The sequence below is a fragment of the Mixophyes fleayi genome, chromosome 1, assembly GCF_038048845.1.
Source record: "Mixophyes fleayi isolate aMixFle1 chromosome 1, aMixFle1.hap1, whole genome shotgun sequence".
Classification (NCBI taxonomy): Eukaryota; Metazoa; Chordata; class Amphibia; order Anura; family Limnodynastidae; genus Mixophyes; species Mixophyes fleayi.
In genome coordinates this window covers 193211982-193234358 of record NC_134402.1, presented here as the reverse complement: position 1 = coordinate 193234358, position 22377 = coordinate 193211982, and positions in this window count along the sequence as shown.

The window sequence follows — 22377 nt, the reverse complement described above, 5'->3', positions numbered from 1 at the left end:
GATGCAAGCTATACCATCTTCATTGTATTACTGTATTTGATTGTGTATATAAGCAGCAGCTTGTGATCCAGAGTACAGACATCTTGTCCCCAGACTTCAGGATTGAATGACTACACTGGATCCAGAGCGCCTGCGATAAGTAACGGCTGTATTTACTATTACTTCGCTTGAGCATATTATTCTACTTATTGCGAATAAATCTTTGTGCTTTGGAAACACAAATCGAGGTTCGACAATCGTTATTGGTTAGCGACAAAACGCACATAACAGGTGTTAACTAGGTGGAACTCCACCATGTACATGCTTCAGAGGATGGAGGAATAGCGCAAAGCCATACAAGCGTATTGCACAAGCCATGACATTGGGAAAGGAGGGGGATGTATTTCACTCTTGCACAGTGGGGAATCCTTTCTGTGCTGTGCAAGGTGCTGAAACCATTTGAAGTTGTGACGTGTGAAGTGAGTGCAGACTCTGCTAGCTTGAGCCAAGTCATTCCCTTAATTAGACTATTGGAAAAGCAGCTTGACAAACTGAAGGAGGAAATGAAAGAAAGCAATTCCGCAAAGTATGTTGGTTTGGTAGATCAAGTAATTAATTCACTTCGCAATGATCCAAGAGTAATTAAAATCTTGAACTCGGATCACTACGTTTTGGCGACTGTGCTTGATCCAAGGTTTAAGACCTACATTGATTCTTTGCTTCAAAATGAGCGAGATGTGAACCTTTGCTAGGAGCTATTGGTCAGCAAATTGTCCGCTGAACTGGACCTTGGCTTGACGACGTCTCCTCCTTTAGTTTCTCAAGCAGCTGCTGCTCAGAAAAAATTTAACTTTCAAAAGCAAAACAGGGATGACGCAGGGGGCAGACCACAACAGTTTAACATCTGGGCTGGTTTGAAATATTTTTCAAAAAAATGTGTGACCTTGCCCATAACTCCATCCAATCCGAGTATGAACATGCAAAGGATGGTGGAGGATTATTCTCATGAGGTAATTGATATGGAAATGTCAGACAGTCCCTTTCCTTAATGGGAAGAAAAGCAAGCCATTTGGAAACCCATGTACAAACTTGCTTTGCAATACCTAAGCTGCCCACCCTCCAGTGTGTACTCTGAAAGAGTATTCAGCACAGCCGGGAAACTAGTCAGTGATCGACGTAGGAGGTTACTTCCAAAAAAATGTGGAGAAGATGATGTTCATAAAAATGAACTACATCTTCCACGAGGAAGGCCTTTATCATCAAAGACATCCAAGCACTGATACTTCTCTAATGGCGGATTCAAGAGGAGATGAATTAATAGTCTGTGATGATGATGTACACACTGATGAGGGTGAGGATGATGCTGAAGATGGGATAAAATAATGTATAAGAGGGGTAGATTGGCCCGAGTGTAGCCGGTGATACACCAATTGAGAATGCCACTTTGGAATTGGAAGAGGATAAGGGGGATATTTGTGTAGCCTTCGAGGGCGCTAATGAGGATGTTGATGAGGATGATATTATTTGTGTAAGTCCTGCATTAGTGGAAGCAGTTCTGGCATCCCCTTAGGATGTAAGCTCGTATGAGCAGGGCCCCTCTCCCCTCCTGTCTCCAGACCTGTTCTTCCGCTCCGTCTTTACAGTATTTGCCTGCCTGGAGTTTCTGAAGTTCTGGTACTTTGTGTTTACTGTTCTGTATTGTTTTACCCTGTATAGTCTACTGTTTGTACCATGTACGGCGCTGCGGATACCTTGTGGCGCCTAACAAATAAACAATAATAATAATAATAATAGATTGCGCAACAAATCAGCTGCCGCTAAACCCCCTATAGGAATCACACAATATTCCCAAAATTGGATTAGATAAATGTATATATAAGGGTATTTCAGAGCTGCTGACTGTAATCACATAAATGTGTCCCACATAAAACCAATCTTATTCTTAACCACATATATACATAAATAAAAAACAATAAAATACTTATATTTTAGGGGTAGATCCATATGTCACCTTGTTCAGATCTTTCCTCCGTTATATAGTGATATACCATGAAAAATACAAAATCATAACATAGTATAATATTGTAACAACAAATGGCATTATATGGTGAATATAAAATTAATCCACTTTAATCCAAAGATTTCTTCTTATGTGAGTCCACTCACCAGATACAAAATATATAAGTGGTTTGAATATTTTAAACGTGTTCCATATAATGTGATATATAGTATCTTCACCCAACTCCTTAAGTGATAACACTTACAAAATGGAAAGAAATAATAGGCCTGGGTTCAAATTTCTTTGAAGTCCTCCATGGAAATGATCAGGATTTAGATGTATTCAATATTGCGTATAAAAAGAAAAAAACGGATCTAGTGTGATGCCGCCTGGCTACAAAATTTTATTGCACATACATAGCATAAACCAAAAAACATAAAATAACATAATAATTGATAAAAACTGGACCATAGCATTATGAGGGTCCCTACCAAAAAAAAAAAAAAAAGTATAAAAGAGATAGAGAATCATCATCTAAGAGTATTGCTTTAGGAAATAATGGAGAAAGTGATGGGAAAAGGGAGAGATCACAAAGAAATATACAAAAAAAGATGTATGAGGAGGAAACAGAGGACGAAGATGAGGAAAATGTTATAGACTATAAAAATTACAGAGGGAGAATATATGAAACATACAGACACCACAGGGAGACTTCTCCTGATTACAAAAGAAGTCCAGTAGCTCCCAGAAAATTCAGAGAATATCCGGGTAATAGATGGAATCAGTACAGAGAGAGGCAGGAATTATCAAAATTGTAACTATAGGAATCAATTCAGACAACAGAACAGCTACCAGGATAGAGATTATTTCCGCCTTCCTGTTAGGAATGGATATGACCTCCTGACAGAGGAAGATGGAGATAATACTTTTTTAGGAAAGAGCCAAATCCCTATGAGAAGAGGGAAAAAATCGTGGAACAATCCCTGATATTAAAAAAGTTTAGAAAGAGAGGAAAAAGGGGTGGGAATAAATCTGTTAGAAAACATCTTAAAAAACACCTCAGAAAATCGTGTAAAAAATCTGTTAAAAAGTTAGAAACAGCTATTAATTTGGATAAGGAAAGTGACAGTGGAATTAATTCCAATAAAATCTATAATCTAAGCTCAAGAGTACTAACTGAAGATGAAATATCACTGTTGTCGAAGGGAATAAAGTTTTGCCCGATATATGCAGCAGATCCCTTTAAGATGCATATTGACATCCAAAAATGTATTTGTAAATTGACTTTAAATTTTTTTTTTTATTTAAAAGAACATTCTATTAATCCTACTAAGGAAGTACAGATGATTCATGAAGATGACAAAATGCAGCTCTCTAAAATAAAGAAAAGAATCAACATTTTATCCCACATATGTGAGAGGTCCCTATGTGGAGAGTTTTTGTAGATTAGTTACAGATGAAGTAGAAAACTCATTCAAATCTATAAAAGGTGGTATGAAAAATCACAGAATATGTAATTTGACAAAAAAAGAAAGATTGGCTCTACAGAAGTTACAGAGAGATAATACTATTTCTATAAGACCCGCAGACAAAGGAGGGGCAATAGTGGTACAAAATAGGATTGATTATAATGAAGAAATAGAAAGACAACTGTCAGATCAAAACACATATTGCAAATTAAAACAAGACCCAACGAATCTAATCAAGGAGAAATTCAAAACCTTCATTGAAAAACATCAGAATATTTTAACCGAAAAGGAAATTGATTATCTTAAAGTAGAAGAGCCGAATACCCCACACATTTATATTTTGCCCAAAATGCATAAAAATACAAAAAAGCCCCCAGGAAGACCGATCATTTCGGGCATAAAGAGCATTACAACCAATTTGTTGTCTATGATCGATAGGTATCTACAACCCTTGGTAAATCGTACCCCCACATACCTGAAAGATACCAGTGATTTTTTAAATAAAATATCTAATATTGTGTGGGAAGTCAGCTACATATTAATTACAGATGTAACTGCTTTATATATACACGATCATACAGCATGATATGGGGATTCAAGCAGTAGTAATGCATTTGAGGAAAGCCAATTTCTCTGAACATCTCATCAATTTTATTGTAGAAGGTATTCACTTGCTATTGGAAAACAACTTTTTCTTCTTCAACGGCAATTATTACCTTCAGAAGGACGGCGATGGGCACCAGGTTTGCCCCAAGTTATGCCAATTTTTTTATGGCTAACAGGGAACATCTATTTATAGGGGCTGATAACCCTTTTGGGGCAAACCAGGTGTCCTGGTATCGCTATATTGATGACGTTTCCTTCGTTTGGAGAGGAGATCTGTCATCTCTAGAAACATTTTGTCAATACATAAATGGAAATAAGAACAATATTGTATTTACGTTTACTATAAGTAAAGAGTTAGTTAATTTTTTGGATGTCAGTGTCTATATTGAACAAGGGAAAATTAAAACCAAAAGTTATAATAAGCCAACAGATGTCAACTCCTATCTATTAAGGAATAGTGAACATCATAACAATTGGCTTAAGGGAGTTCCCTACAGCCAATTTTTAAGAGTTAAAAGAAACTGTTCAGATGAAAATATTTTAGAAAAACAGCTAGATAGGATGGAGGAAGACTTTAGAGAAAAAGGTTATACAGAGGAAGAACTAAAAAAAGCGAGGAATAAATTGATATGGATATAGAGAGACAGAATTTGCTTGTAAATAAAAAAGATATTGGCAGAAAAAAATCCCAGAGTTGTGATAAGATTGAATTAGCAATTACTACACAATATGGACAACAATATAAAATTTTTGAAAAAATTGTATACAAGCATTGGAATCTTTTACATAAAGATCCAGTTCTACATACAATACTCCCTGAAAAGCCATCCTTTAGGTACAGAAAAGCACCAACCCTAAAGGACAAATTGATAAGAGGGCCGTTAAAAGAAAATCCCCATAAACATCTTATTAAAACCAAAGGATTTTTTAGATGTGGAGAATGCATAGGATGTAAAAAAATTAAGAGTAATACTTCAAATATCAAAGAATTTACACACAGAGGAACAACATATAAGATAAATGAGTTTATTACCTGTAACACCAAAAACGTCATATATGCTTTAGAATGCAAATGCGGTTTATTATATATTGGCAAAACATCAAGGAGTTTAAAAAAGTGAATATCAGAACATCTGTATAACATTAAGATTAGTAAAGAAACGCATTCTGGCTCCCTACATTGTAAATCCTGTCACGAAAGTTCACCTGCTAGTATTGTGAATTTTTGGGGGATTCAAGCTATATTGCCCAATTGGCAATATAGAAATTTGGAAAAACAATTAGCTAAAGCAGAGATGACATGGATGTATAACCTTAAAACTCTAACTCCCAATGGTCTAAACCAGGGTTGTCCAACCCGCGGCCCGTGGGCCGCATGCGGCCCAGCACGCCTGTAAATGTGGCCCAGAAGGAGTTTTGGTTGTGGCAAGGGGGCAGCACTGTTAATGGAAAAAAAAATCCTGCAAAAAAAAGAAAAGAAAATGCTTACCTCGTGGTCACGTCAGCTGGTACTCCGGCTCCCTCCCTTGTCTCCTCCTCCATGCAGTGCTCGCAGTGAATGTCGGGCGTGATGTCATCACGCCCAACATCCATTGCGGAGCGCAGCACAGAGGAGTCACAAAAAGTGATTATAGTATAATAACTAGAGAGGATTTTTTGAACAGGGCGGATGAAAGGTAAGTATAGGGGGATTAGAAAAAAAAGTGATATATATATATATATATATATATATATATATCACTTTTCTTCTCATATATATATATATATGTTAACTGTTTTCTATGATTTTTTGGATGATCAGCTATCGTTATTGTTAGTGTATCTTATGTGCGGCCCAAACCAACTCGTCGTCTTCCAATGTGGCCCAGGGAAGCTAAAAGGTTGGACACCCCTGGTCTAAACGTTGAATTCGAACTTAAATGGTTTCTTAATTGAACATTTACTGGCTCGTTTTTCTTCCTTTTCTTTTTAGGATTGATGGTACCCTGATGAATATCTGTTTGACCTTCTGATAAATATTTAAGATATGAATATGCCCTCTTGTAATGTGGGGAATTCAGATCATACTTTCTGAATTCTGATCCATTTATACTATTATCTATACTTGCTGTTTTCGGTTTATTTGTATATTAAATGTGCCCTATTGTAATATATAAGCAAGATGTATTCTATAGGATATTAATGTATGAGTTTATACACAGATGCTTATTAAATATATAAAAGCCTAGTGGCGTGTGTTACTGTGTGTGTGTGGAAAAAAAAACAACCAAGCTGCAGCGCCACCTGCTGGGCGGAGTTATACACTGACCTACTAAATTCTTAGTGTGTGTGGAAAAAAAAAAGGGCTGAAATTTGGTATACTAAGATGTTTTTAATTTGTTAATGTCACACTTTTACACAGAGAATATCACTGACTGGTATTGGCGCTACTGACCTGAGAGGCGCGGAGTCTAACACACCACCAGTGTTCACCAGGGACCCCCGCAAGGAGGTTTGGGCTTTGCTGCGTGCGATGTGCAGGTCGCGGTTCTCCCAGGAAGTCACCAGTGCAGCGAATAGAGGGTAGTCAGACAGGCCGAGTCGAAACCAATGAAGCGAGGTACCACGGAGAGTAGGCAAGAGTAGTCAGGGACGGTCCAAAGGTCAATACCAGTGCGGGCAGCGAAGTACAAAGAAAATCCGGAAGAGAGGTTAAACAAGCCAAGGAGTCTTTACACAGGAGGTCAGGAACAGGAATGCAACTAAATGCTGGAGCAGGGTAGAACCAATACTCTGGCACTAGACCTGTGTCAGAGGCTGCCTTATATACCCTAATGTGCCTCCTGATTGGGTTAGGGAGATTTAGGCGGTTTAGACATGCTGGCTGCAGACTGGTGAGTAGAGATAGAGTTCTGCTGCTAGGCAACAGGACGTGGATTACGGAGAGAAGGTGTCCATCTACGGCGCCTGTGGAGAGCGTGGAGACGGCACCTGACAGTTAATTTAATTTGTTAATTGTTAAGTGTTTATAAAGATTTTAAAAAATATATATATATTTCTTGAAGGAGAAGTGACAGTTGAGAGTGGTTGGTGGTTGCCGGGGGTGACAGTTGGGAGTGGTTGGTGGTTGCCGGGGGTGACAGAGCGAGAGGAGTGTGATACTCAGGACCGCTGAGAGAGATCCCTGTGTCTGGATAGACATCTGGATAGATGTGGCGATAAAGATGAAGGATGAAGGATGAGGTGATGGAGAAAAATGATGAGGTGGTGACATGTGGACAAAACCACGTTAAAAAAGGGCGCTTGCGTCGGGAAGTAACGCTCTTCCATTGAGGAGGCCTGGGCTATGGCCCAAATGCATGACAAGAACCTTTTTTTAAACTTTTTATTTATAACAGCAGATGTGTAAAAAGCACAACAGTACAGGTCATACACAGTATCCAAGTACCGGGATTACAAAAATATAAAGACTTCAGATAAGAAAAATAAAAAGCGCAGAAGAACAACAGAAAAGATATAAATATATTTTTCACATCCAAGTACATTCCAAGAGGGAATTATAGATCTGCAAAACTAACAATGAGATATAATATTTTTCCCAATTCCTAAGGTGCATCTTGTACCATTGTACATATCCAGCAAATAGAACAAACTGTCATGATTTTTTATTTTTTTGGGAAGTACGGGGGGAAGGAGGGAAGGGGAAGGGACAGAGGGGGAAAGGTGAACAGAGGGAACACTAAGAGAGTAGAAGAAATAAAGTTATAGAGATTGAAGAAAGAAGAGGAGGGGAAAGCATCTAAGACTTATGAGAGACCTGGCATAGAACTGTTGTTAAAGCTATACCAAGGATCCCATACTTTGTGGAACGTGGGAACTGTATCATGGAGGAGACTAGTCACATATTCCATGGAAGCCGTGTGCCAAGTTCTTTTCATAACACCCTCTCTAGAAGGTTGTGAGGTCTTCTTCCATTCACTAGCTATTTGTAACTTAGCTGCATTATAGATGTGTCGGATCAGCTTATCTGATGTTTTAGTAATGCCCTTGATAGGTTGGTAAAGGAGCACCGAGAGTGGGGTCTTAGGCACATTGATTGAGGTAACCTGTCGGACTAATGAAATTACCTCGTCCCAAAATTTGGCCACCAGAGGGCAATCCCACCAAATATGAAGGAAAGAGCCCACCGCCCCACAATCACGCCAACAAAGATCTGAAGTTTGGGGAAAGATAGAATGGAGTCTCTCAGGGACCATATACCATCTGGTGTAGACCTTGTATGAGTTTTCACGGATAGCTGTATTAATAGATGACCTCGAAATTCTTTCACGAATGAGCGACCATCTCTCCTCGTCTAGGGTCACCCCAAGATCCTGTTCCCAAGCCTGCTCAAACGGTTCCTTAGGAGGAGATGAGGAGGTCACGAGAGAACTATACAGGATCGATATAAAGCCTCGGCGACCCGGACTATAAATACAGTGCCTCTCGAAGGGTGTTGGCAACAGCAACCTAGATGAATGAGTCTGGGCTTGAAGAAAGTTTTTAATTTGCACATAATGAAAGTAGAGGTTGCTTGGAAGTGCATGTCTCTCGCTCAGGTCTGTGAAAGAGCGTGGAGCATGCTCACCCATCAAATGAAAGAATCAGTCTAACCCTGCTTTCCTCCAAGGGTAAGCAAAAGCATCGATGACAAGAACCTTTTTAACACCTTAAGTAGCTTGATTTGACTAGAATGCATGAGTATCAACTTGTTGAATATATACATCTATAAAGTTAATAACTAAGAATATGTATTGCAAATCTGGATGATGTTTTCCCAATTCCATCTATACATATGTATAATATATCAACTTTGTATTGCACATGACTGATTGTATTGTTACAACCATTGTTTTTATTTGTTATTATTATGTGGTCTCCGTGTATGTCCCTCCCGTGACTCTCATGTTGAGAATAGCAATTAGATCTGTTCTTTTTTTCTCAATTAATAAGGCAGCTATTCCCAATGTCCATATGCCCATATTTATAATGATAGTGTTTGAGGTGGAACGCTCTTTGCGCTCCACTTGCCGCTATTGTGGACCTATACCGGATGTGACATGTCGCTAGTGTGGGGGAAGCGCCGGAAATGAGAGGTTGGAACACATCTGCGTTCAGGGGCGGATTGGCCATAGACCTTACAGGGAAGTTTCCCGGTAGGCCGATGCCTAACGAGGCCACCTGGAGGCCACCTCAGATTTTCCCGGGGGCGCGTTTAGATGCGGCGGGGGGAGGCACGTACAGGAAAGCAATCTAAAATATTGGTGTTCAGTGGGCAGCAACAGGCAGCCAGTTGCTAGGTTCCCACGGTGCTGTTCGGCAGACAGGAAGTCTGACTTCACTTTCTGTCTACCTGATGTGAGAAGAGACGCTGCTCAGAGCAACTGAAGGTAAGTGAGGGGGGCATAGTATACTATACTATACTAAGGGGGGCTACCTATACTATACTATTGGGGGGCTACCTATACTATACTATACTAAGAGGGGGCTGCTTATAGTATACTATACATTTGCCCTGCATGGCTTTAGAGATGACCCACTGTGTGTAAAGTCAACACATCTAGGTTTTCCTAAACTACAACCAAATTCCTGTAGTTCTAAATCCCGCCTTTTGTGTTGGCCCCACCTACAGTTATTTTGGTCCCGCCGACATGAGGCCACTTCAATAATTTTTTCCAGGGCCACTTTAAGTTCCCAATCCGCCCCTGTCTGCGTTCCACCTTGATTAAGAACAATAAAACCGGAAGCGCAATAGCGCGAATAAGAAAAGAGAACCGGAAGTGAGTCATTGGAACGCATATGCGTTCCATATGACTGTACAATGACCCGCAAACTGGAAATGAGGGTGGAACGCAAACGGCGTCCCCCTCGAGGTTTATTATACCGGGAATTGGATAATACAATGGGTTATTATATGATTATTATAAGATTGATTGAAGATTTAAACTGACAAGGAGAGTTATGGTAGTGGACATTAATGGAAGACATATATAAGGAAAAACTTTTTGTAAATTGTTAAACATGTGGATTTATTATGTATATAATATAAAAACCCTGGTGATTTAGTGATGTCTGAATTTTTTATAGTACTAAGTCCAGTGTTTATAGATGATAGAAATGGTATTTTTATGATGTATAGACATAACCTTTGAACTGGGATCAAAGTGATTTCCTGTATAAAAGGGGGCTCAGTTCATACCAGCCCTATCCTTGAAAAAGACCTATATCAAGAGGTTGAAACGCGTTGAAGAAATAGGGTTACTGGATCTGGAATTTATGAGGACCCCAGCTATGCCATCTTGAACAACCAGAAAAGTGGACCCCGGGGATATATAACTACAAGCTGTTTATCCACCTGTATCTGGTAGGGACCCTCATAATCCTATGGTCCAGTTTTTATCAATTATTATGTTATTTTATGTTTTTTGGTTTATGCTATGTATGTGCAATAAAATTTTGTAGCCAGACAGTATCACACTAGATCCGTTTTTTTTCTTTTTATACTCAATATTGAATACATCTACTTGGGAGAAAAAAATCCTTATCATTTCCATGGAGGACTTCAAAGAAATTTGAACCCAGGCCTATTATATCTTTCCATCTTGTAAGTGTTATCACTTAAGGAGTTGGGTGAAGATACTATATATCACATTATATGGAACACAAAATATTCAAGGCACTTATATATTTTGTAACTGGTGAGTGGACTCACATAAGAAGAAATCTTTGGATTGAAGTGGATTAATTTTATATTCACCATATAATGCCATTTGTTGTTACAATATTATACTATGTTATGATTTTGTATTTTTCATGGTATATCACTATATAACGGAGGAAAGATCTGAACAAGGTGACCTATGGATCTACCCCTAAAATATAAGTATTTTATTGTTTTTTATTTATGTATATATGTGGTTAAGAATAAGATTGGTTTTATGTGTATCGCTTTACTGTGGGACACATTTATGTGATTACAGTCAGCAGCGCTGAAATACCCTTATATATACATTTTTCTAATGATGCTGAAGATGATGACGACAACATCTTTTTAAAACTTTCTATATAAGTGTAGGATGTAAACTACCCCCAAATAGGAAATGGACTTTTCTATATCACGTACAGTATTGAAAGGGTGGGTGTCATACACAGACAGACACCAAACCGCCTTTGTCCATTTCCATTTATATTGTACAGTCTATACCAGCTGATTTTTTTCTATTTAACTACAATTGGAGGGTGTAATATACAGACAGATACCAAACTGCCTTTGTCCATTTCTATTTATATTGTACAGTCTATACCGGCTGATTTTTTTCTATTTAACTACAATTGGAGGGTGTGATATACAGACAGATACCAAACTGCCTTTGTCCATTTCTATTTATATTGTACAGTCTATACCGGCTGATTTTTTTCTATTTAACTACAAGTGGAGGGTGTAATATACAGACAGATACCAAACTACCTTTGTCCATTTCTATTTTTATTGTACAGTCTCTATGCAGGCCGTCTTCTTTTCTTTTTAACTACAAGTGGAGGGGGGGCTATACAGACAGAAGCCAAACTGCCTTGGTCCATTGCTATTTTTATTGTACAGTCTTTGCAGGCCGTCTTCTTTTCTATTTAACTACAAGTGGAGGGGGGGGGGTGATGCAGACAGAAACCAAACTGCCTTTGTCCATTTCTTTTTATATTTAACTATAAGTATAGGGTGTAATATACAACCAAAGACGATGGCTGCATTGTCAATAGGCTAAGATGGAGAGGAAGACAATCAGGTTTGTGTGTAGAATTAAGGACGGCCTATCAGGGATTAAACTGTTTTTTCCTAATTTATTATCTTTAGAATTACCTTACTTATTTTAGCCCGAAAAAAATAGATTTTTAAACAAAATAGCAAAACAAAACCAAACAAAACCAAAACACAAAGGTAATCCTGATCCAAAACCAAATCCAAAACACGGGGGTCAGTGACCATCTCTGATTTAAAATCACTACAAATCGCGAGAGATAACCGACTGTTTGAATTGCAAAATCGCCATATATACTAGTAGAGATTTTTAGTCTGATCTTCAAAATTGCTGTTAATCACTTGCGATTGGCGGCGATTTCAAACTCGCCCGTGTTTATCTGAAAATCGCCATTTTCAAACCTATACTTATTTCGGATTCGTTGCAAGTTTTACATGCAAAACTTTTTGACCTCACTAACATTATAAAAAGTACTTCCTTATTTGAGTTGATAAGGGTTTAAGGAGCATAAAGAGAGCAGGATACAGTATAGGAGGGAGATTAGTTTGTGATAAGGAGTGTGGAAAGTGAGGTTTGTGCATTTTTTTCATTATTATTTTGTTTAGTTGCCATTTTTTCTTTCTTTTGCTGTTTACTGTATTTCCCCTGTACTTGGTTTGCAAGTGTATTTGTTTGTTGCATTGTATTTCCCCTGTGTTTTATCTGTCAGTCTATATGTTTTTGGTTTGTCTTTCCCCTGTGTGTTCTTTGTCAGGATGGTGAGAGGAAAGAGAGGTGAGGAGGCTAGGGAGAGTGGTGAGGAGGAGGTATGCGGTGAGGAGGTGGAAGAAGAAGAGGCAGGCCCTTCTGCGGGCAAAACTAAATCTGGGCACAATGTACGGTTTAGTTTCCAAGAAAATTGTGCCGTCATACACAATTTAGTGCCTGTGTATGAGAGGATTTTGGGGAGCCTAGCTGCAAAGACCACGTTTGTACGCAAGAAGTGGCTGTGGTCACAAGCGCATCAGCGACATAAATTAGTATCGCTATATATATAGATGATGATGATAAAGCACAGAGTGAAGGAGAAGATGGCTGAGGAGAGGCGAGCAGCTGCAGGGATTCGAGGTGTGCTTGCTCTTGTAATGTCTTATACAAGTCCCGATTGAGCTCCTCTAGGGAATTAATGTGAGGGACACCAACAGATCTGTGTCACAAATTTAGATTGGTGAGTAATGTATAATGGTGCAAATGTTTATCTTTTATGTTAAAACAGTTACCCTGCAGCATGTAAAAGTCTGAACACTTTTAAAAAAATGTTTTTTCCTGCTAAATGTTTTTTGCACAAGATAAATATATTAATATCAAACATTTCCCATTTTTTCTCCACAGAGCCTCCACCCAAAAGCAGACACCACCAGCGCCAGCAGCAGCAGCACTCGCTACCCAGGAGGATGACTCCTTGGAAGGTAAATCCACCTATGTTGCAGTGTGGGGGGGATGCTATTGATTATGTGCCTGTAATGAAAATCAACTGCAACTGCTTTTGTCCGGTTAATGGTTTTGTTTTTTTTTAGATTTTCTAAAGAACATCACAAGGTGTAAGGGAAGACATACCTGGAGAGACATTGCATACCTGGAGTCAGAGGACTTTATAATCTTACAGCCCATCGGCACATTAACAGAGGTTGCGGAGCCTGTGCAGACTGTCCAAAGTCCTCCCACTTCTACACCCAGCCAACCTCAACCTGCTCCTGTGCCCAATTTGGCACAGGAGCAGGGTGCAGCAATTTAGCATGGTGCAGCAGAATTTGGTGGAATTTCACCAGAACTCCCTGAGAGGTATTCAGCGCCAGCTGACTAAAGGCTTTACATGCTTGCGCAATATGCAAAACACCCAACAAAGGTTGTATTCATAATTAGAATGCATAGAGACGAGCCTGATACACAGAGCCAGCGGAACACGGTAAGCAAAGCGGGGATAGGGGTTGCCATGTCGGATAGGCGATTCTCCTGCCTGCCTTCCATGCTGTCCACCGGCCCAGCTTCAAAAATAAATTTTAAAAAAAACCCTATTTCCTCCGGCACCTGGCGCCCTTCTCTCTGCTCCGGCTCCCTGGCAGTGTCTGGCGTCACATCATCACGCCCTGACACTGTCAGTGAAGAGCTGCACAGAACATATGAAGATGGAAGAGGAGAAGATCATAGAAAGGTAAATAAAAATGGGGGGGGCAGTGCAATAATGCAGGGGGTGAAACTGTGATAATGCAGGGGTAAAAACTGTGATAATAAAGGGGGTGAAATTGTGATGATAAAGGAGGTGAAATTGTGATAATGTGGGGGGGGGGCTGTGATGATGAAGGGGGGCAAACATTGGAATAATGAAGAGTGGGGCACAGAGGGTGATGTGGGAAGGCACAGTGTGATGAAGGAGGGCACTTTATAATGATGAAAGAGGTCACAGTGTGATGATGAAAGGGATACAGTGTGCCGAAAAAGGGGGCACAGTATGACGAAGGGGGCATTTTTTTCAATTATATATTTCTCCCCAAATTAATTTGCCAAAAATGTGAAATTTAATTACAAAGAATACATATCCTTAATTTATATTATTCATGTAACAATAAATGTTCAATGTACTTATTTGTATTACTTTTTTATGAAATTCTATTACATGATTTGTATTAAAAGAAGAAAAGCATTATTGAATGAACAAATAATTTATAAAAGAGAAGGGAGCAAATTTATTTTTTGCATGGGGCGCCACACATGCTAGCACTGGCCCTGCTTATACAATTAAATACAAGACTAAACAACCTAACTGGGGCTGTGCGTGAACTCTCAGGAAATTTAGTAACCGTGTGTGGTACGTATTGGCACGGCAGTCGGTGTCCTCATTCTCTGATGGCAGCACGGTCAGCACAATCCCGTCCATCATTACCCGCTACTCCTGTGCAAAGAGAAGCACACCACCAGATGTATTCATGCACAAGAATGTGGACTTCTAAAGGCCAAAGGTAAGTTCTATCACCCTTCTATGACAGAGGTATCATAAACCAGGATTGACACCCATATCCAGAATCACTTACAATTAAACATAAATACATGTAGATGATTGTAAACACACATAAAAAATCACCAAAAAACAAACCCCCTTGGTCTGCGCAGCCTAAGAGGAGTCTGTGGCTGTGAGTGTTCCTCTCTCCCTATCAATGCTGATTCCAAAATCATATGTTGCTCCAAAACAACCAACACGACTTTTCCAACCATTTTCAAGCACCCTCAGAGTAATGGGCATTTGGGTCCCTTTTTATAGTCCTCATTAGCATGTATACCAATGACTGATATTTTTAGTAATCATGCCTATAAAATGCAGCGTCTTGTAGGACAACAAAAATGTAATTTAAATGGTGATTGTGACAGGATGGACCGCCTATGCCATCTTGCTTGTTGCTGCTGGGAACCCGGCTGGGCTTACTTTGCCACCGTTCCCTTTCCTTATCCCAAATGCGCCATCTTGCCGCAGTAGGAGGGGCTTACAAATGCTGCCACCACTGGACTCCTATACCGGCATCCAGAACCGGGTTTCTTCTGGGTAACTGACGCTGCTAGTGTATCTCGTTGCTGGTGTACCTGGGCTGGTACTCCTGACCTCTTACTATGGATCAGGGGTGCTGTGGATGGATCTCCCCTGGCCTATCACGCTGACCAGGGCTGCAGAGTAGCAGGCAGAGGGGTGGTACCGGAAAAGCTCAGTCCAACCTCAGAAACAGCCGGAGAACGGATTAGATTTGGGGTCTAATCTGCAGGTTACAGGAATACAGCAATATTGAAGATGTTTTCAAGCAGGTCTTTGAAGCAAGTGATGTTTATTTGCTCTCATACTGGTTGGAGATACCAGTGATCAGGTCAGATGAAACAAGAAGAACAACTTTTCAATACAAGCCAGTGCCTTTTATACAGTTTGGGCACAGGCTATTTTTAGAATCAGGAAGCAATGTGTTTACACAAACATGGATTTACATGCATTGCAAAGCCAACAATATTTACACTTATCTATGAAATTCTAGAGACATTGTGATGTACTGCATCACATGCTGTTTACAATGTTCAGAAAGGTTTGAACACTCTGACAAAAGGCCACACAGTAACGACCCCCTGCTGGGCCTTTGGCCAGAGCAGGGATTTGACACTTCATCACAAAACTTAGTTAGCAATTAGTGCTATCAGACTCCCTCCTCATATGCCTAATTGGAGGTTTCCACTAGCAACCTTACAAACCCCAACAATGACACTTCCATACAAAACACATCTCAATACACAAAAGACCTTCATCAACAAAGGCTCATTGCATCAGATATATACATCAGAAATAAGGTAATTCCTTTAGAAAGGTTGAAACACAAAAACAAATTTTCTACCCTGGTCTCAGAAATAACGATGCAATTATATAAATAAGCGCCCTGCGCTATTTCCTTTACTTAAATTTATACCAGAAGTTATTTATCAGTGATCCCCATCTGGAAATATTGTTATAAGTGTATAATTGTTGCCACATCATACAAATATAATTAGTGGGCCGCTGGTGATGAAATAGTAATAAAATACAATTTTAAAATAAAACCTTACATATAATCTATAATTTAAATTTGACCCACTAATTTATTCATAAAATAAATTGTCTCCAATAATAAAATTCCTAATCATGTTTGGCCTTCTACAACAGAAATGATGGTTTATTAAAACTTCCTTTGTGTCTCTTGTTATATTAACATTGCCCTGCTGTGTAACAGTCATGTGTTTGGCAATCTCGCCTATAGAAAGCAGTGTGTTGTATCTGGTGATTTTGAATTCAAACTTGAAGTTTGCAAAATTGCAGCTTCATACATTTGGCGATTTGTATAGCTAGAGTAGCAAAAAATCGGAACTGCGATTTTGAAAGAAACACATCTCTGGCGGTTTTACATCAAATCGCCGGTTAAACTCGCCCAAGAAAATCACTAGAAGTTCAAAATCGCAGCATTATGCATTTACGGCAGGGCAATGTTCATGGCAAATGCTAACTGAACCTTCATTGTGCATTATTATTGCTGTGGGGCAATGAAAACATGTATTACAATTACACAGTCATGCCTAGGCCCAGACACCATCATGGCCACTGCCCTATCCTGGACATTGCTCAATCATCTAGACATCTTTACATCATGGCCAGGGGAGGGCTGGCAAATTGTATCCCCTGCAGGAACAAGACTCGACTCAGAAGCCTTTTAGGAACATTACAAATGGGAAAAAAAATGCAGGTGGCCCAGTTACCCTGCCCAAGGTAGCCCACCATTGGACCATCCCAGGGTGCAAATGACCCCCCACCCCCACCCAGCCTGCCCCTTAACATGGCCTCAGACCAATGTACCATAATGGACCCTACTAATTGTATTGTTTCCATTTGCCCTATTGTCTCTTATTACCCCCTTTCCTTCTGTCTCATATCTCACCACTCTCAGTTCCTCTCTGTCCCTGTTTTGTCTTATGCTGAATTGTTTTTGTATGCCATGCAATCTGTTCTGTTAATTGCACCTATGAATTTATTATTATGTTTACCTGTACCTATTGTTATCTGTATGCACTTATGTAATCTTGTTTGTATGTTCTAACTAGAGATGTGCACCGGCCACTTTTGGTGTCTCGTGTTTTGTGTTCGGATTTGCTTGATGTTTTGGGTTCAGATTTGTTTCGCAAAACACCTGTCGAAAGGTTTTGGTTCGGATTTAAGGTTTTGGATTCGGATTTATTTTGAAAAAAGCATAAAAAGTTCCAAAATCAAGTTTTTGGGCTTATTTTCACTCCTACGCTATTATTAACCTCAATAACATTCAATAACAATAATTTCCACTAATTTCCAGTCTATTCTGAACACCCTCACACCTCACAATATTGTTTTTAGTCCAAAACGTTTCACCGAGGTAGCTTTCTGGACTGCATAGTGGAGTGGTCCCGGTACCCAATTTGGTACCGGGGCCACAATATATCACCCTCAACTGGTCTCAATTCCACCAAAAAAGTTTCTGGACTGCATGGTGGAGTGGTCCCCACAATATAATAAAAAAAATCCCTCAACTGGTCTGAATTCCACCAAAAAAGTATCTGGACTGCATGGTGGAGTGGTCCCCACAATATAATAAAAAAACCCTCAACTGGTCTGAATTCCACCAAAAAAGTATCTGGACTGCATGGTGGAGTGGTCCCCACAATATAATAAAAAAACCCTCAACTGGTCTGAATTCCACCAAAAAAGTATCTGGACTGCGTAGTGGAGTGGTTCCCACAATATAATAAAAAAAAAACAATTGTTCTGAATTCCACCAAACAAGTATCTGGACTGCGTAGTGGAGTGGTCCCCACAATATAATAAAAAATCCTTCAACTGTCTGAATTCAACCAAAAAAGTATCTGGACTGCGTAGTGGAGTGGTCCCCACAATATAATAAAAAATCCCTCAACTTGTCAGAATTCCACCAAAAAAGTATCTGGACTGGTACCGGGGCCACAATATAATAATAAAACCCTCAACTGGTCTGAATTCCAGTCCACAGATGGCGGACACCGGATGGACGTCTAAAACCAACATAGCAGTTAAGGGCGCAGTTCCTCTTTTTTGTAACTGCACAAACAATTAACGTAGTAATAGAAATGACAGTTTTGGGTTTTTTTTAAATATAGAAAGAAAGAAGGTAGTACTAGAAATGGCAGTTATTCGAATCCCCAGGAGAGTCTAAGTGGGGTGAGCCACAGAGAGATTATTTCCCTCAGTTTCTCTAACAGGTTGTCAGTGTTGTGCCTCTTCTTAAAACCTGTGATACATAACTACACACACTCAGCAAAGCTTTTACAAATTATCTGCGGCACAGGAGAGTACCACTGGACTGTACTTTAATAGCAGTACCTATTATTTTTGGGTACAGCAACAGTGAATGATCGTAGTTAGACTTTTAAATAGCAGCACAAGCTAGATTTTTTAAAATTTTGTAATATTTTTTTCCAATAATTTTTTGAATTTTTTTTTTTTTTTTTTTTATAAATTTAAATTTGTTTTTTTAGAACTTTTGGATAACTTGGAAATAACAATGCCCTTAGCAGAACAGACCACAGGACACAGGAAATACAGAAAGAAAGAAGGTAGCAATAGAAATGGCAGTTCCTCTTTTTTGGAACTGCACAAACAGTGATGAAAATGAAGGTGGAGCTGTGGGCATGTCAATGTCCTCTTCAGAGGACAATCTCCTGACCAGCAGGTCTTTGCACCGCTGTAGACTTGTGTCCGCCGGAAACAGAGACACAACATACGCTTTAATCCGAGGATCGAGCACGGTGGCCAGAATGTATTCCTCTGACTTTAAAAGACTGACCACCCTCGGATCCTGGCAAAGCGTACGAAGGGCTTCATCCACAAGAGCTACATGCTTGGTGGAATCGTAATGGTTTACCAGCTCCTCCCTCACTTTCTCCAGCTGCTTCTGCAAAAGCCTGATCAGGGGAATCACCTGACTCAAGCTGGCAGTGTCGGAACTGACTTCTCGTGTGGCAAGTTCAAATGGCTGCAGAACCTTGCACAACACGGAAATCATTCTCCAGTGCGCTTGACTCAGGTGCATCCCCACTCCTTTTCCTATGTCGTAGGTAGCTGTGTAGGCTTGAATGGCCTTTTGATGCTCCTCCATCCTCTGCAGCATATAGAGGGTGGAGTTCTAGCACGTCACTACCTCTTGTTAATTTAGATTGCAAGGCTTGTAAATACTTTGAAGATAAAAAAAAGCAGGCTGCACAGACTGGGGAGCTAGAAAGTGAAATTAAATGGACCACGTTACTTTGGTGGCTATCTATGCCCCCCCCCCCGTCCTACACTTGTAGTTGAATATAAAAAAAGCAGCCTGCATAGACTGTAGAACTAGAAATTCAAATATACAAAGAAATGGACAAAGGCAGTTTGGTATTTGTCTGCATCAGATCCCCTCTCCACTAGGAGTAAAATAGAAAACTATTCAGCCGTTATATAATCTAGAATATAAATAGAAATTGAGAAAGGCAATTTGGTATCTGTCTGCATCATAATCATCAACATCGTCCTCAGCGCCAGCTACATCAATATCCTCCTCCCGGTGTACAACATTCACACCTTCATTAGCCAAATCTGTAACTGGACTGTGGGTGATCCTTCCAGCATATGCAGAGGGCGTGCTGCAAATGGTGGAAGGAGCCACCTCTTCCCGTACAGTGATGGGAAGGTCAGGCTTCGCAACCACCAACACCCTTGGACTCGCCTTGGGGATTTGTGATAATTTCTCTTTAGAAGGCAGAGTTGTTTGCTGTGTTGTTGCTGACAGCATAACTCTCTTAAATTTTTTGTAGGGGGGGGGAGGAGGGCTTAGCTCCTTGGGTGAAGCTGAACCACTAGTCATGAACACGGGCCAGGGCCTAATCCGTTCCTTGCCACTGCGTGTCCTAAATGGCATATTGGCAACTTTTACGTTTCTCCTCAGATGATTTTAAGTTTCTCTTTTTGCTACTTTTACTGAACTTGGGCTTTTTGGATTTTACATGCCCTGTACTAGGAGATTGGGCATTGGGCTTGCCAGACAACGTTGATGGCATTTCATCGTCTATGTCGTGACTAGTGGCAGCAGCTTTCAGCATTAGGAGAAAGTGGGTCTTGATCTTTCCCTACTTTATCCTCCAAATTTTTGTTCTGCATTATATGTAGCACAAGAGAGTGTACCCCGAAGCCACACACACTCGGCAAAGCCTTTAAAAATTATATGCGGCACAGGAGAGTACCACTGGACTGGAGTTATACAGCAGTACCACTGGACTTATACTGCAGAATGAGTGAAATTTGTAATATGGCAGTAACAACAATGGACTTATACTGCTGAATCAGTGAACTTTGTAATATAGCAGTACCACTGGACTTATACTGCAGAATGAGTGAACTTTGTAATATAGCAGTACCAATGGACTTATACTGCAGAATCAGTGAACTTTGTAATATTGCAGTACCACTGGACTTATACTGCAGAATGAGTGAACTTTGTAATATTGCAGTACCACTGGACTTATACTGCAGAATGAGTGAACTTTGTAATATTGCAGTACCAATGGACTTATACTGCAGAATGAGTGAACTTTGTAATATAGCAGTACCAATGGACTTATACTGCAGAATGTGTGAACTTTGTAATATTGCAGTACCAATGGACTTATACTGCAGAATGAGTGAACTTTGTAATATTGCAGTACTACTGGACTTATACTGCAGAATGAGTGAACTTTGTAATATTGCAGTACCACTGGACTTATACTGCAGAATGAGTGAACTTTGTAATATTGCAGTACCACTGGACTTATACTGCAGAATGAGTGAACTTTGTAATATAGCGGTACCAATGGACTTATACTGCAGAATGAGTGAACTTTGTAATATAGCGGTACCAATGGACTTATACTGCAGAATGAGTGAACTTTGTAATATTGCAGTACCACTGGACTTATACTGCAGAATGAGTGAACTTTGTAATATTGCAGTACCAATGGACTTATACTGCAGAATGAGTGAACTTTGTAATATAGCAGTACCACTAGACTTATACTGCTGTATCAGTGAACTTTGTAATATAGCAGTACCAATGGACTTATACTGCAGGATTGTTTTTGGGATATTTTTTTTTTTTATAATTACTTTTTTGGTAATTTTTTTTAGAACTTTTTTTGAAATTTTTTATAATTTGGGAATAATGGGGAAATAACAATGCCCTTAGATGGACAGAGCACAGGACACAGCACCACTGGACTGAACAGGACACAGCACAGGACCCAGCAGCACCACTGAACTCAGAAGGACAGAGCACAGGACACAGCACCACTGGACTGAACAGGACACAGCACAGGACCCAGCAGCACCACAGAACTCAGAAGGACAGAGCACAGGACACAGCACCACTGGACTGAACAGGACACAGCACAGGACCCAGCAGCACCACTGAACTCAGAAGGACAGAGCACAGGACACAGCACCACTGGACTGAACAGGACACAGCACAGGACCCAGCAGCACTGGACTGAGCAGAACACAGAGCACAGCACAGCACAGAACTGAACAGCACGCGATATAGCAGGACAGAGGACTACCTAACACACCCTCCCTCTACCCTGATCAATGCCCGAGTGAAGATGGCGGCGACTAGCGGGGAATTTATAGGATCCGAGTATCGCGAGATCCGACAGCGGGATTATGACTCAGAGCCTCGGTTTCAGTTTTGCAATTGGCGGGAATACCCGGATCTGTAACGTTCGGGTGGGCTCGGATTTCAGAAATCCGAGTGCGCTCGTCTCTAGTTCTAACCCCTTATGTATGTTGCTGCAGAAGCCTTGTGGTGAATCATAAATAAAAGGTGATAATAGTAATAAAATGCATTTACTTACTAGCTGCAACTATTTATATTTCACTTGGACATTATGTTTATTAGTATATAGTTCCAAAAAGTGATTATTTAGAATACAATAAAATAACATTATGAACACG